The sequence below is a fragment of the Aotus nancymaae genome, unplaced genomic scaffold, assembly GCF_030222135.1.
Source record: "Aotus nancymaae isolate 86718 unplaced genomic scaffold, 86718_ANA_hifiasm-v0.15.2.pri h1tg000077l, whole genome shotgun sequence".
NCBI lineage: Eukaryota > Metazoa > Chordata > Mammalia > Primates > Aotidae > Aotus > Aotus nancymaae.
This window is the reverse complement of record NW_026988492.1, coordinates 18,988,927-19,004,863: the sequence shown is the minus strand read 5'-3', so window position 1 is coordinate 19,004,863 and position 15,937 is coordinate 18,988,927. Positions and strand designations below refer to the sequence as shown.

Sequence of the window (15,937 nt, the reverse complement as noted above, 5' to 3'; positions counted from 1 at the left end):
TGTCTTATCTCCACATTACACAATCATCTTCGCCCTTGGCCGTGCCTGGCTTTCCCATCCAATCAGGCCGGGAAGTGAATGACGGGCCACACTGAGTGTGAATGCAGTAGGAAGTGCTGTTTCACTCGGATCTGGGTGAAGATGAGTCATTCGCAGTAAGAAGAAAGGGCTCCTCCAAGCCCATCATTCTATCCTCTCGCATTCATTTGTAAACAATTCTGACTCCTACTCATAAACCACATTTCTGACTTCAACCTTGTACAGATTAAACATCTCTACATCAAATCGCATTGTAAATACCCCAAGGAGGTTCAAGATTAGGAAATCTATGATGAACTGTTCAGCAAAAGAAATAATCGTTTTCCTCTGCAGCTAATTACTCCCTAATTTATCTGTTGGGAAAGTTTGGATTCTTCTATTTTATGTTCCATTAATGGCTAGAGTCACCAAAGGACTTAGGCTCTCCCTGCCTCCCCTGTAACCCGTCATTTCACTTGTAGTCATTTCACTCAAGATCATTTGGTGAAGTAGGCTCAGGAAGTAATTAAAAATTAGTCTCAAATGGCTGCCTGTGGTGAGAGGAACGGTTTCCTACAATTCTTTTTTCTTTTGGGATGGAGTCTCGCTCTGTCGCCCAGGCTGGAGTGCAACAGTGTGCTCTTGGCTCAATGCAACCTCTGCCTCCTGGAATCAAGCGATTCTCTAGTCATAGCCTCCTGGGTAGCTGGGATTACAGGTGCATGCCCCTCCTCCCGGCTAATTTTTGTATTTTTAGTGAGATGGGGTTTTGCCATGTTGGTCAGGCTGGTCTCAAACTCCTGACCTCAGGTGACTGCCCACCTTGGCCTCCCAAAGGGCTGGGATTACAGGTGTGAGCCACCACACCCTGCCAGCTTTCCTACAATTCTTGGTTTTTGTTTTTTGAGACGGAGTCTCGCTCTGTCACCCAGGCTGGAGAGCAGTGGCGTGATCTTGGCTCACTTCAGCTTCCATCCTCTAGGTTCAAGCAATTCTCCTGCCTCAGCCTCCCAAGTAGCTGGGACTACGTGCTGCCACACCCAGCTAGTTTTTGTATTTTTAGTAGAGACGGGGTTTTGGCATGTTAGCCAGGTTGGTTTTGAACTCCTGACCTCAAGTGTTCCATCCACCTCGGCCTCCTAAAGTGCTGGGATTGCACGTGTGAGCCGCCACGCCCGGGCTACAGTTCTTGTTTTTGTTGGTCAGGAGGACAGAGCGACATGTTGTGGTTTTTCACCACCAAAATGTGGCAACAAATATACACAAATGGCCAACCATCTCTCTCTTCCCTCAAGGACTGATAAAAATTAATGTGCGCTGTAAGTCTTAGATCGCATTCCCTTAAAAAAATTAACCAAGATCGAATCCCTAGGAGGTAGTATATAGTATGGTGGTCAACAGCTCTGGAGCCAGACTACCTGGGTTCAAATCCCGGCTCTACCCATTATCAGCTGTGTAAGCTTGAGGAAGTTACCTACCCCTCTAGGCCACTTACTTCATAGATTATTAGGGGAATAAACAAGTCAATGCTGAAAACTGTGCCTGATGTGCTAAGTGCTGATTAGATGCTACTATTATTATTTCTATAAGAATATCACAAATATGGCTGGGTGTGGTGGCTCACGTCTGCTATACCAGCACTTTGGGAGGCCAAGGCAGGCAGATTGCTTGAGCCCAGTAGTTTAAGACCAGTGTGGGCAAGAGGGTGAAACCGTGTCTCTACAAAAAACACAAAAATTAGCTGGGCGTGCTGGCAAGTGCCTATAATCCTTGCTATCCAGGAAGCTGAGGCAGGAGGATCACCTGACCCCAGGAGGTCGAGGCTGCAGTAAGCTGTGACTGCACCACTGCATTCCAGCCTGGGAGACAAAACAAGACCCTGTCTCCCCCACCGCCCCATCCTCCCAAAAAAAGGAGTATGACAAATCCACATGTTCTCACTTATAAACGTAAGCTAAACATTGAGAACACATGGATGTAAAGAAGGGAAAACAGACACAGGCGCCTGCTTGAGGGTGGAGGTTGGGAGGAGGGAGAGAAGGGAAAAATTATTTATTTGGTACTACGCCTATTACCAGGGTGACGAAATCATGTGCACACCCAACACCCCTACCCCTGTGCACACAATTTACCCAGGTCACAAACCTGTACTGTATCCCCTGCACCTAAAATGAAAGTTAAAAAAAATCAGAGATTCCTGAATTGGCTCCTCTCAGTCCGAACACGTGCCTCAGAACACTGTAGACAGAAATCATGATACAGCCGTTGCTTAAATCCACCAGGTACTTTGCAGCCTTCAAAAAAAAAAAACCAAAAACAAAGAACAAGCAAAAATCTTTCTAAAAATAAATATTAAGTGACTGTTTTTTTTTTTTTTTTTTTCAAGACAGCGTTTTGTTCTTGTTGTCCGGGCTAGAGTGCAACGGTGCAATCTCAGCTCACTGCAACCTCCGCCTCCTGGGTTCAAGCAATTCTCCTGCCTTAGCCTCCCGAGTACCTGGGATTACAGGTGCTCATCACCACACCTGGCTAATTTTTGTTATTTTTAGTAGAGACAGGGTTTCACCATGTTGGCCAGGCTGGTCTCGAACTCCTGGCCTCAGGTGATCCACCCGCCTCAGACTCCCAAAGTGCTGGGATTACAGGCAGGAGCCACTGCAACCGGCCTGTTGTTGTTGTTTTAAGTCAGGAACTGAACTATTCTGAACAAGATGCCTTGTCCTTTAACCCCTGACACCGAGCAACACAGGTGCCTGGAGAACTGCAGGGGCAACACGCTGTTTCTGTAACTTGCTCTGCTTACGTAACAGCATTAGCCCAAGCTCGGCTTCTCTTGAGCGGCAGTAGTGCAGGCATCTGGCTGCTTCTACTTGGCTGACGTCACTACTCTTCTTTCATCAGCTTCCTTGACTTCCTCACCTATTTTTGGGGCCAATCCCTGTCTAGCCTCAGGGATCTGGCAACCTCACGTTCAAACAGCACAGGCCCTGGCAACCTTCCTCACCTCAAGTTTTAGGACCTGGCAAATACAGGTATTCCCAGGGCAGGCACCTCCAGACTTGCAGCCTTCATCCTGCCCCGACTACCAGGACAGAGATCGGAAACCTCATGTCCATCATTAGGCTTCTTTTGACAGATATGTCATCCTGGCAAACATTCAAAACAACTCTGTAAAGTGGGTAAGTTACACTGAGAGCCTGTGGCTCAGCAGTTCAATAATCCACTCTCAGTCATGCCACGTATAAACAGCTCTGGTGAAGCCACGGGGCAGCGGGTCACCGCTGCTGAGGGTGACGGGTGAGAGGATGCCCTCAGATGTGATGATGTTGGGAAGAAGGTTGAGAATCACAATGTTAAAGAACTTTGTGAACAGCCAAGTACTACATTTTTTTTTTTGAGATGGAGTCTCACTCCGTCACCAGGCTGGAGTGCTGTGGCGCAATCTTGGCTAACTGCAACCTCCACCCCTTGGGTTCAGGGGATTCTCTTGCCTCAGCCTCCTGAGTAGCTGGGATTACAGGCACCTACCACCATGCCCAGCTAATTTTTGTATTTTTAGTAGAGACCATCTTGGCCAGACTGATCTTGAACTCCTGACCTCACTGATCCATCTGCCTTGGCCTCCCAAAGTGCTGGGATTACAGGTGTGAGCCACCACGCCTGGCCACTACATATTTTTAAATTAATATTCATGTGTACATTTAAAGGAGGTATACTAATTTGAACTACCAACTGAAAGCTTATAAATAAGAGTGCTGACCAACCAGCTGGAAGCAACAGACGCAGACTGCAGGGAAACCTCTGTTGACCTAGCCACCAGTTTCCACTTGTGATTCTATTTGGCTCCAGAGGTGAAATTCAATTCAGAATGCACGGAGCCAGGCCAGGCTTGGTGGCGTGCACTTGTAATCCCAGCACTTTGGGAGGCCAAGGCTGGAGGACTGCTTGAGCCCGAGTTCAGACCAGCCTGGGCAACATGGTGAAAACCTGTGTCTGCCAAAAAAGCGCCAAAATTAGTCAGGCATATCCATGCACATCTGTAGTCCCAGCTACTCAGGAGAACGAGGTGGGAGGATCCCATGAGCCCAGGAAGATGAGCAGTGAAACGTGATCATGCCACTGCACTCCAGCCTGGGCAGCAGGGCATGGCTGTCTCATTAAAAAAAAAAAAAAAAAAGAATGAGCTGACCCAATAAGAACAAATAACACAACTTTTTCAGGGAGTGCTGGGGACAGGAATACATATGGCCTTATTATCCTACGGGAACCCATTTTCAGATCACAAGGGGAGTCTGCCCTTCCATGATACTGCTAAGCCCTCCAAGCTTCGGCTGAGGCCAGCACACTACCTTTGGCTTCTTAGTCTCATACATCAGTGCTCCCTTTACTATTTAAGCAACTTACAAGTTGTTTCTGACAAACTTAAAGAGTCCTCTTATGGAATGCAATTAAGCACTTTCTCGCATAGTATGGCACTGTAAATCACTGAACGTTATAAGGTTAATTCTCCTGGTAAACATCTTCCCTGCCAGGACTGGGCGTGGTGGCTCATGCCCGTAATCCCAGCACTTTGGGAGGCTGAGGCAGGCAGATCACTGGAAGTCAGGAGTTTGAAACCAGCCTGGCCAACATAGTGAAAGCCTGTCTCCACTAAAAATACAAAAATCAGGAAAGTGTGGTGGCACACACCTGTAATCCCAGCTACTGGAGAAGCTGAGTTGGAGGAATTGAAACCCAGGAGGCAGAGGTTATAGTGAGCCAAGATGGCGCCACTGCACTCCAGTCTGGGCAACAGAGCAAGACTCTGTCTCAAAAAAGCAAACAACAACAACAAACCATTTTCCCCATCAGAAATGGTGGGTATAAATGATACATTTCAGACTATTTCAGACTGAATTATTTTACCATGGTGTCAAAATCATGATCCTCATATATATATATATATATATGTGTGTGTGTGTGTATGTGTGTATATACATATATATATATATATATATATATATTTTAACCTTCAAAGCTACTGCAAATCAAGACCCTCTCATACTTTTAAAGGAAAACAAAAGCATTTCTTTGGGAATAATGGAATAGGTAAATGCAAGTAAAAGAGAAAAAGCAGAAAGGTTTCCATGTGATAGTCAAGGGCAGAGAGATGACAGATATTCAGATTTCATAGATTAGCACAGAACTTCTTTCAGTCCTTATTAATAAGACTGCCCTAATAATAAAATAAGTGCTGTGCAACCAATTGTAAGCTGTTCAGTTTCTTTCTGAAACAAACATAAATGTCACCCACAGGCAGCGTCTTGTTCACCTCCTCCACTGTGGCCTGAAAAGCACGCCTGCACACCTGGGCAATTTTTTTGTTTTGTTTTGTTTTTGAGATGGAGTTTTGCTCTTGTTGCTCAGGCTGGAGTGCAGTGGCGCAATCTCTGCTCACCGCAACCTCTACCTCCCAAGTTCAAGCGATTTTCCTGCCTCAGCCCCCCGAGTAGCTGGGGTTACAGGCATGCACTACCATACCCGGCTAATTTTGGATTTTTAGTAGAGACAGGGTTTCTCTGTGTTGGTCAGACTGGTCTTCAACTCCCGACCTCACGTGATCCGCCTACCTCAGCCTCCCAAAGTGCCGGAATTACAGGCGTGAGCCATTGACCTGGACAGTGTTGAAGTCTCTGAAGTGTATTTTCTTTTTTCTTTCTTTCTTTCTTTTTTTTTTGAGATGGAGACTTGCTCTGTCACCCAGGGGCTGGAGTACAGTGGTGCAGTCTCCGTTCCTTGCAACCTCCGCCTCCTGGGTTCAAGTGATTCTCCTGCCTCAGCCTCCCGAGTAGCTGGGGTTACAGGTGTGTGCTACCACACCTGGCTAATTTTTATTTACTTACTTTTTTGAGATGGAGTATCACTCCATCACCCAAGCTGGAGTGCAGTGGCTCACTGCAACCTCTGTCTCCCGGGTTCAAGCAATTCTCCTGCCTCAGCTTCGCGAATAGCTGGGATTATAGGTGCGCACCACCATGCCCGGCTAATTTTTATATTTCTAGTAGAGATGGGGTTTCACCATGTTGGCAAGGCTGGTCTCGAACTCCTGACCTCAAGTGCTCCTCCAGCCTTGGCCTCCCAAAGTGCTGGGATTACAGGCGTGAGCCACTGCACCCAGCCTGCAGCATGTGTGCACATATGATTCCCCTGGAAACTAACAGCATCCCTGTAGAGAGGAGTGGTCACCAGGCAACTGCAAATGAAGAAACTGAGACCTAGAAAAGTTGAATACTTTCCTTGAAGTCACAGACTCAAAGAGGACCCAAAAGTTGGAAAAACAGGGTCTTCTAACTGAACTTCAAAGGACCTTTTACCACACCATCTGGCCTCTTCTGGACAGTTCTGGAAGTATCTCCCACCTATGAACACAGATGGTCACAGCAGGCCTGTGCTGGACACCAAAGTAGTGTTTCTGAGACCTTATACAAAGGCAGAAGATTAAGAAACAGGCATTCTGGACAATCTAAAAATTGGAACCACCAGTATCAAAACATTAAAACTTAGCTCTCCAAACCCTCTTTCATCATACTCCTGGTTCCAGCAGCCACTCCTTATCCCCGAGGGCACGAAGCTTTGGGGAGTGCCTGGAATACCCCACACCCAAAAGACAAACACAGGCCAATTACAGGACCAATGTTATATTTTTCAAAAAAAAAAAAAAATACAATTAGGATTCAAGAACTCAGGTATTAGCTAGAGCACTTAAAACTTAGGACTTGCATTTTGTTTCTTGGTTTTGAGACAGAGTCTTGCTCTGTTACTGAGGCTGGAGTGCAGTGGCATGACCTTGGCTCAACCTCCCGGGTAGTAGCTGGGATTACAGGTGCACGACACCACGCCGAGCTAATTTTTTGTATTTTTAGTAGAGATGGGGTTTTGCAGTGTATTTCCCATGTTGGTCTTGAATTCGTGAGCTCAGGCAATCTGCCGGCCTCCGCCTCCCAGAGTGCTAGGATTACAGGAGTGAGCCACCGCGCCAGGCCAGGACCTGCATTTTGAAGCACTTGTGTTTTATGCTCACCTTTTAAGAAACATTAGCCAAGCCGCAATCCAGTATTTTCCTTTCTCGGACATGCGATACAACATTTGGTTTACTTGGAATTTGAGTAATGCCCAATGGTTCTCTTTTGTTTTTTTAAACCAGTGAGTTTCTATACTTCTCAATGCTCCATGGGCACCAACAGTAACGGGGCTACATTCTTCCATAAAGGGACAGGTTCTGGGGGCTGCTTAGCAATGCTTTCCCTTGTAAAATCTATCAGTGGTTTTCCAATCAACACCTAGAAGCGATGATAGAAATATAAAGTCTTCATATGATAGAGCTTGTCAGCCTGTAATGACTAGTGTCATGAATTAATGCACACACGTAGCATTTCTCATAGAAAGCAGGTTGCAGACACTCATTGCACTGGCGGCAGTGGGTCCCGGGCAGTGCAACTGCTCTGTTCTGTTATTTGCAGTGATCTCCCTTTTTTCTCTCCTCCAAACCCTCTTCCAGAATTGACTTGAGAAATGGGTATACTGTGAGCAAAGTATTTTAGCGAATCTGTCTGGGAAAGTGGAGGAAGGAAGAGCTTGGAATCCCTGGGCAATCTAATGGTATTTATGATCATGAAGAGCAAACACAATCTAAGTAAAGAATGTTCCAAGCAAAGCGATGTCACTCCCAGAGCCCACAGAGCCTGCACACCAAATACCTCCTATGGGGAAACTCTTCACTTTACCATCACCAATCTCATCAACCCCATGAGACAGGAAGAATGGCTCACCCTTTACACCTCCTCTTGGAAGTCCACAGCTACTCTCCTTACAGTCCTGAGACTCTATTCTCAGCTCCCTTCAGAGTCTACTCAACATTTTCCTTTTTGGGCTTCTGGCTCTTGGGTCCCGGGAACTGGGGCTGCTCATACTTTAAATACGCTTTCTGGGCTGGGTGCGATGGCTCACACCTGTAATCCCAGCACTTTCGGAGGCCGAGGCAGGTGAATCACCTGAGGTCAGGAGTTTGAGACCAGCCTGACCAATATAGTGATGGTGAAACCCCATCTCTATTAAAAATACAAAAATCAGCCAGGTGTGGTGGCATGTGGCTGTAATCCCAGCTTTGCGGGGGGCTGGGACAGAAGAATTGCTTGAACCCGGGAGGCAGAGGTTGCAGTGAGCTGAGACTGCGCCACCACACTCCAGCCTGGACAACAGAGTGAGACTCCATCTCAAAACACAAAGCAAAACAAAACAAAACAAAATAACTCTCTCTGGCTGGACATAGCGGCTCAACCTGTAATCCCAGTACTTTGGAGGGATGAGGCAGGAGGATTGCTTGAGGCCAGGAGTTCAAGACCAGCCTGGCTAATATAATGAGACCCCACCTTCACAAAAAAATCTAAAAACTATAGCCAGGTGTGGTGGCATAGGCCTGTCATCAGCCCCAGCTACTCAGGGGACCGAGGCGGGAAGATTGCTTGAGCCTGGGAGGCAGAGGTTGCAGTGAGCCATGATTGTGCCATTGTACTCTAGCCTAAGTGACAGACTGAGACCTTGTCTCAAAAAAGAAAAGAAAAAAAATGACTTCCATTGGCTCCTCTACCCACATTGGCCACCTTTTCCCTGCTCCTGTGGGGTCACCTCAGAGCTCATGGTCTCGACATCGGCCTTCCTTCCAGAATCACTAGTCCAGGCTTTCACTGTTGCCTCCTGAATCTCCAAAGCCCCTTCCCTCAGCGAGTGCCTCTTCCCAGATCTACAGCGCCTGACCCTCCAATGTATTCCCAGCCCTAAACACGGACCTGCAGATGAACTCACCCAGATGTCACAGTGCCATTGCTCTGGGCTAAGACTAGGACTTTTCTTTACCATAACCCTTTTCTCTAGCCCCCTCCTGCTTTTTAATGAGAAATAGAAAAATAGAAAACTTCTTCTAACCTTGGGTTTTTGACCTTGGCTCTGCGATGACAGAGGAGATATCATCATCTCCTCACATACCATTTACTGGCTGGGACATACTCCAGCATCACTGCTGCTCTGGGAATCAGGGGATCTGAGGGTAACTGACTTACAAAAACTTCAATGAATGAAACATTGAGTGATTAACCACTAAAGTTATTAACCTTACTTTTGCTTATAATCTGCAGGAATAGTTAACTAAAACTACCAAACTCAATGGTGTGCTTACAGAACATTCAAGCTTATTGAAAGAAGCCAAACAAAAAAAAAAAAGATGTCAAATCCTCAAGATGGTTTCCCAAAGTGCCTTCCTAAGACATCAGTAGCTACGAGAGCTGGGGGAAAGAGTGTACATATACATCTGAGAGACCCCGGGTTAGACCACGGTCCTTTTCCTGGAGGTGGCACCTCTGAGGTTTCAGTACACCGATGGGAGCTGTGAAATCCCAGATCTTCTAAGGCAGGTTCAAAGTTGTTTCTATGATATCATCTTGAGTCTCCAAAATGGAGTTGAATGTACTGCCTGCCTCCAGAGAGTGGCTGAATACACTTTATGCTACAGAACTGTTTCTTGAAGGCTGTAGGAGTTCAGAATGTGCAGCTCATGAGCATGGCTTCCCAAAGTGCCTTCCAAGTTGCAGCAGAGATTCTACAAAATCTTAATTTAAGATACACATAAAGACCCAGTGCAGTCGCTCACGCCTGTAATCCTAGCACTTTGGGAGGCTAAGGTGGGCAGATCACTTGGGTCCAGGAGTTTGAGACCAGCCTGGGCAACACAGTGAAACCCCATCTCTACAAAAGGTACAAAAATCAGTCATGCATGGTGGTGTTTACCTGTAATCTCAGTTACTTGGGAGGCTGAGGCTGGAGGACCGCTTGAGCTCTGCGAGGTGGAAACTGCAGTGAGTAGAGATCATACCACTGCACTCCAGCCTGGGTGACAGAGTGAGACGCTGTCTCAAAAAAAATAAAAAATAAAAAAGCACAGATTTAAGCACTGTGATAAGAAATCAACACGCACACCCAAACACGTTATCTCATTTTAACAGTATTTGCATTACTTCTTAAGAAGAAATATAGCCAGGCATGGTGGCTCATGCCTGTAATCCCAGTACTTTGGGAGGCCAAGGTGTGTGGATCACAAGGTCAGGAGTTCGAGACTAGCCTCGCCAAGATGGTGAAACCCTATCTCTACTAAAAATACAAAAATTAGCTGGGCACAGTGGCAGGTGCCTGTAGTCTCAGCTACTCAGGAGGCTGAGGCAGAAGAATCACTCGAACCCAGGAGGTGGAGGTGGCAGTGAGCCGAGATCGCGCCACTGCACTTCCTGGATGACAGACCAAGACTCTGATTAAAAAAAAAAAAAAACCAAAAAACAGAGAAATATAATTGAATAAACTTACCTAAACAAGCGCTGCTTTCAAAAATCTGTTCAATAAGTATGCACAAAAGATAAGGTTTCCTGATATTAAATAACCACAATCCTAAACTGCCTTATCAGGATTTTCAAATAGAAGGAAAACACAACACGGGCCAAGGGAGATTATTAAATTTTAAACAGCAGGGAAACATTTTACAAATAGAGTGCTTCTATTTAGCAATAATGTGGACATTTGACAAATAAAACGCTGAACTTGTTTGATTCACAGCCTGAAAATGACAGGGGACTTTCATCCTCCCTCAGTTTCGGGCTAGACTCCAGAACACATTCTCTGTGTGTTAGGTTAACTTTTCAGCAAAGGCAAACAGTGTGTACAACCCATGCTTTATCTCTGTTTCCATGAAAATAGAGTGAAAGTGTGTGTGTACTGATACACTGCTTTTTTTCTAGTGCAGATTAGAAAGGGAAGGAGGAAGTAAGAATACATTCTTCAGATTGACAAGAAAGATGAGGCTCATTTTTATCTTCTGCCTAGACTCAAGTTTCTGACTTGTCTCAGCTTTCATTATTTACCTTGTGAAGAATTCTTTAATCCCTGCGACTGCCCTCAGATTTTTTTTTACCCAATAATCGGAAACTTAATACAGCATCTGGTGTCAGAGGTCCTTATGAGTGACAACTGTGAAATCTTTGATTTATACACAAGTCAACAATGCTGTATTCTGAGAGAGAAGAGAACAATAATGAAAAGGATGCCGGCACCTTTTCAGATCATGGCACCCTCAGAAATAGAGTTAAGGGACAGAGAAACCTAGAACCATGCCAGGACGAAAAGCCACCAGCTGTGTGGCATCTGCCACCTCCAGATTGACTGGGCTTGTGGTATTAGGCACACGTTCCTTCTGGGGCACTGCTGGGCTGAAAAAGACCCAGACTTTTTTAAAAAAAACAATCAAATAGGGCCGTTTTATCATAAAATATATTTGTCGTCTACATGTGAAATGGAAAACGCTCTAATCTCATGCTCTAAAATCAGTGGTTGGCAACATATGGGGCTGTGTCTATAAGAGCACAAAACCATACACAGAAACATTTTCTAAGGGCTGCAGCAGTCGGTGTCCCAGGTACTTCTTGAATTTTAAAATGTAGCTTTTTTATTTCATATTAATGTTCTGAAATGGGGACAGGTTTTATAATCCACGTGGACATCGGATGTGGTTGTGTCTGGCCAGAAACACTTCCTTAGAACCAAGGAATTACTGGACACGCCACCTATTATTTTCAGCTCCATAGAAATGTTTCTAGTTAATAAAATGCCAATTAAATATAAAGGGTTACGGGAGACGGAGGTCGCCGTGAGCCGAGATTGCGCCATTATACTCCAGCCTGGGCAACAACAGTGAAACACTGCCTCAATCGATCAATCAATAAAAAGTGTTAGTACACTGACAGGACTAAGATGTTTTCTCACAAAACTAACATAAGAGACTTCCGTCCTCAATGATACCATGATTGCAATGACTAAATGACACTGGGCCACCTATAAACTGTTTTGATAATAGGTTCTTAAACTCAAGAACTCAGGATCATTGTCCACCATGAATTCTCTTTTTCTTTTTTGAGACAGGGTCTTGCTGTGTTGCCCAGGCTGAGTACAGTAGTGTGATCACAACTTACTGCAGCCTCCATCTCTCAGGCTCAAGCAATCCTCTTGCCTTAGCCTCCCAAGTAGCTAGGACTATAGCTGGCTATGTTTTTTGTTTTTTTCTTTGTAGAGGTGGGTGGGGTCTCACTATGTTGTCCAGGCTGGCCTTGAACTCCTGGACACAAGCAATCCTCCTGCCTCGGCCTCCCAAAGTGTCAAGATCACATGTGTAGCTACCAAATCTGGTTGCTATTGTCTTTATACAAAATAATTCAGGTCTGTGTTTCAAGGACCCAGAGGTGGAATAGAGGATAAATCTCTAAGAAAGAAATAGAAGTAAATGATATTTTATCTATAGTTTAATATTATAACTTTAAACTGCCCTGGTATTCCTAAATTATAGTTCATTTCATCTTCTTGGTGGTTTAAACTGAAAAGATAGTAAGAGTACCTTTAGTTTCACTACATCAGAGGCCTATTGGAAATAGTGAGCAAAACCAGCATTTTAATAAGCAGTAGGGGCCAAGCACGGTGGCTCATGCTTGTAATCCTAGCACTTTCAGAGGCCAAGGCGAGTGGATCACTTGAGGTCAGGGGTTCGAGACCAGCCTGGTCAACATGATAAAACCCCGACTCTACTAAAAAAAATACAAAAGTTAGCTGGGCGTGGTGGTGCATGCCTGTAGTCCCAGCTACTAGGGAGGCTGTGGCAGGAGAATCACTTGAACCTGGGAGTGAGAGGATGCAGTGAGGCAAGATCACGCCACTGCACTCCAGCCTGGGTGACAGAGGGAGACTCTGTCTTAAAAAAAAGCAAAACAAAAAACACTTTTCCAAGACTGTTACAACTCACTAATGACAGTGCCAAATAAATAAATTCCTCCTATTTAAAAAACAAAGCATTCTTCTTAGCAAGTATACTACAAACAGTGCAGTTAAACGCTTTACTTCGGAAACCTGAGGTCTGATCCAGACAAGGATGATCTGATCAAAGTTTTAGAACCACAGAAACAAAGTCTTCACCAGGATTTTACATATTCAAACATAAATTTAGTACAGGGGAAATTTAATAGTTCTATATTCTTAACACTGGTGTCTCCCAAAACAGTAGCAGATTAATCTTGTTCTAATTCAAACCTGGAAGAGTTGAGAAAAGTCACTGATTTGTATGCTCTTTCTCAACAGTATAAAAATAAACAATATACATTACGTGCCTGCCAAACTAAAAAAGGAATACCAATTAATAAAGGAAACGGCAATTAGCAAAGTCATTAATTTACATTCCTTCTTTTGCTTCTGCTGTCATGGCTAATGATCTGTTTTGACATCTTTTACCTGTATTATACTTAACGCTGATAAATAAATTCACAATAGAGCCTAGTATTTTATATCAATTTTATCTAAAATAAAAGAAGACCCAGGATATCAGTGAGGAATACAGTCTCATAGTATTAAGAGACCCAAAATTCAAATATAGCATGTATTTTCTCCAATAAAACTTGTATTTTTAGCTAACAACCAACAGATCGAAAACCTCTTCATTTCCACCCCAGCACCAACAGTTAGCTTTCTTCTCAGGATTTATTTGTTTGTTGCCTCTGTAATGGGAAATTTTATTTTATTTTTTGAGACGGTCTCTGTTGCCCAGACTGGAATGCAGTAGCATGATCTCGGCACCCTGAAACCTCCACCTCCCAGGTTCAAGTGATTCTCCTGCCTCAGCCTCCCAAGTAGCTGAGACTACAGGCGTGCGCCACCATGCCTGGCTAATTTTTATATTTTTAGTAGAGACGGGGTTTTGCCATGTTGGCCAAACTGGTCTTGACCTCCTGACCTCAAGTTATCCACCCGCCTTGGCCTCCCAAAGTGCTGGGATTACAGGCATGAGCCACCGTGCCCACCCTTGGGTTACAGTTTTGAACGCAGCTGCAAAGGTCAATTTTTTTTAAGCCCTTAAAGGATTTAATTTTAAAACATCTGCACCTGGAGGATATTTTATTTTTTAATGAACTTTCAAATTTAGAATAGTTTTTGATTTACAAAAAAACTGCCGAGACAATACTGAGAATTCCTATATACCTTTCATCCAGTTTCTGCTTATTAATATTTTACATTAGCATCTGTTGCAATTAGTGAATCAATATGGATGTATTATTATTAACTAGAGCTATACTTTATTCAGATTTCCTTAGTTTTTTTCTCCCAAGTTTCTTTTTCTGTCCCAGGGTCCTCTCTGAGCACCACATCACATTTAGTCATCGCGGTGCCTTAGGCTCCTCTTGGCTGTGAGTTTCTCGGACTGTCCTTGTTTTTGATGACCGTGCCAGTTCTGAAGAGCGCTGCTCGGGTAGATTCTAGGATGTCCCTCAATGTGGGTGTTTTTCTGACATTTTGTTTATGATTCAACATTATGACAGACTGGAAGACCCTGGCGGTGAGGTGCCATTCTCATGACATTGTCTCCAGGGTCCTACAACCCACAGGATTCACTGCTGCTGTGCTTGACCTTGATCACCTGTCTGGGGTAGTGTTCATCAGGCTTCTCCACTGAAAAGTTACGACTCCCAAACCCCACCCCTTTAGGAAGGCCACACTTAAGGGGGGAACACTTATGTTCCAAGTATTAGTCTGCCTTCACGCTGCTGATAAAGACATATCCGAGACTGGTAATTTATAAAGAAAAAGAGGCTTCATGGACTCACAATTCCACGTGGCTAGGGAGGCCTCACAATCATGGCAGGTGAAAGGCACATCTTACATAAGAGAATGAGAGCTGAGCAAAAGGGGTTTCCCCTTATAAAACCATCAGATCTCGTGAGTCTTATCCACTATCATGAGAACAGTATGGGAGGGGAAGCCCCCATGATTCATTATCTCCCACGGGCCCCTCCCACAACACGTGGGAATTATGAAAGCTACAATTCAAGATGAGATTTGGGTAGGTAGGGACACAGCCAAACCATAACATTTCCCTTCTTGAGGGCAGACCACAGACATGCATTACTTGGAATTCTGTGTAGGAGACCGTCTCCGCTCCCCATCAGTAAACAGGGAGATGAGTCGCTTATGTCTACTTGCCCAGAATCATGGATACCCACAGTTAAGTTTTAGGAACGGGATGAAGGGGTTTTGTTGTTGCTTGTATATGTGCGTGGTGCATATGCCAAGGCTGGGGATGACAGAGGCCTGTTGATGGGATGCAGGAGAGTCACGAGCCTCCCTCCACCTAAAAGGCGTAGCTCACACACTGGTCTCTTGCCCCACTACGTTGAAATTTCTGCCTCAATAAACTCATAAAGTAGTGTGCATTGCGGAACTTTGGGTTCAAAGTGTAAACGCTGAACCCACTATGTCAAAGGCCCAACTGTCTGTACGAGTGCCTCTCCTGCACCCTAAATCCCCACCTGCGTGCAGCCACAGATCCCATGTGTGACACCTTCATGCACCGTGAGCTGGCATCCTGTTAGGAGGATGTGGCGATTCACAGCCCACTCCACAACCTCTCTCCTGGACCTGTGCATACTTGGACACGTGCAATAAACGGGTTTTCGGTCTGAAGAGTGGATGTGGAGTAAACAATTCTGCAGGTCTTGATAGTGAGCGTATTTGGATACTGAGAGCAGAGCAGCAATTGGTACCTCCCTATAAGATGAGAGAGGCGCCATGCAGAAGCTGTACAGGGTGCTCTGTGAGCCCAGAGGAAAGAATGTCACTCAGGAGTTGGCAACTGAGATGGATGTGAGATGACTGCCTACACCAACAAGGAAGGGTGTGAGATAGAGGGTGGGAGGGCATGGGTTTAATGACAATGATACCAGCGTTTTCATTGTCAATAAGGCCTCTCAGAATGAAGTCTAATGCTTTCCAGTTTGCAATCTTGTCTATGCCTATGCCTCAAGCCTTTTTT

General features: G+C 45.0%; 1 protein-coding gene across 2 annotated transcripts in view; it reads right to left on the bottom strand.

The window, feature by feature from the left end:
* FAM171A1 (family with sequence similarity 171 member A1) overlaps nucleotides 1-15,937 on the bottom strand; it is a 152,048-nt gene that overhangs the window by 105,831 nt on the left and 30,280 nt on the right. The window lies entirely within an intron of this gene.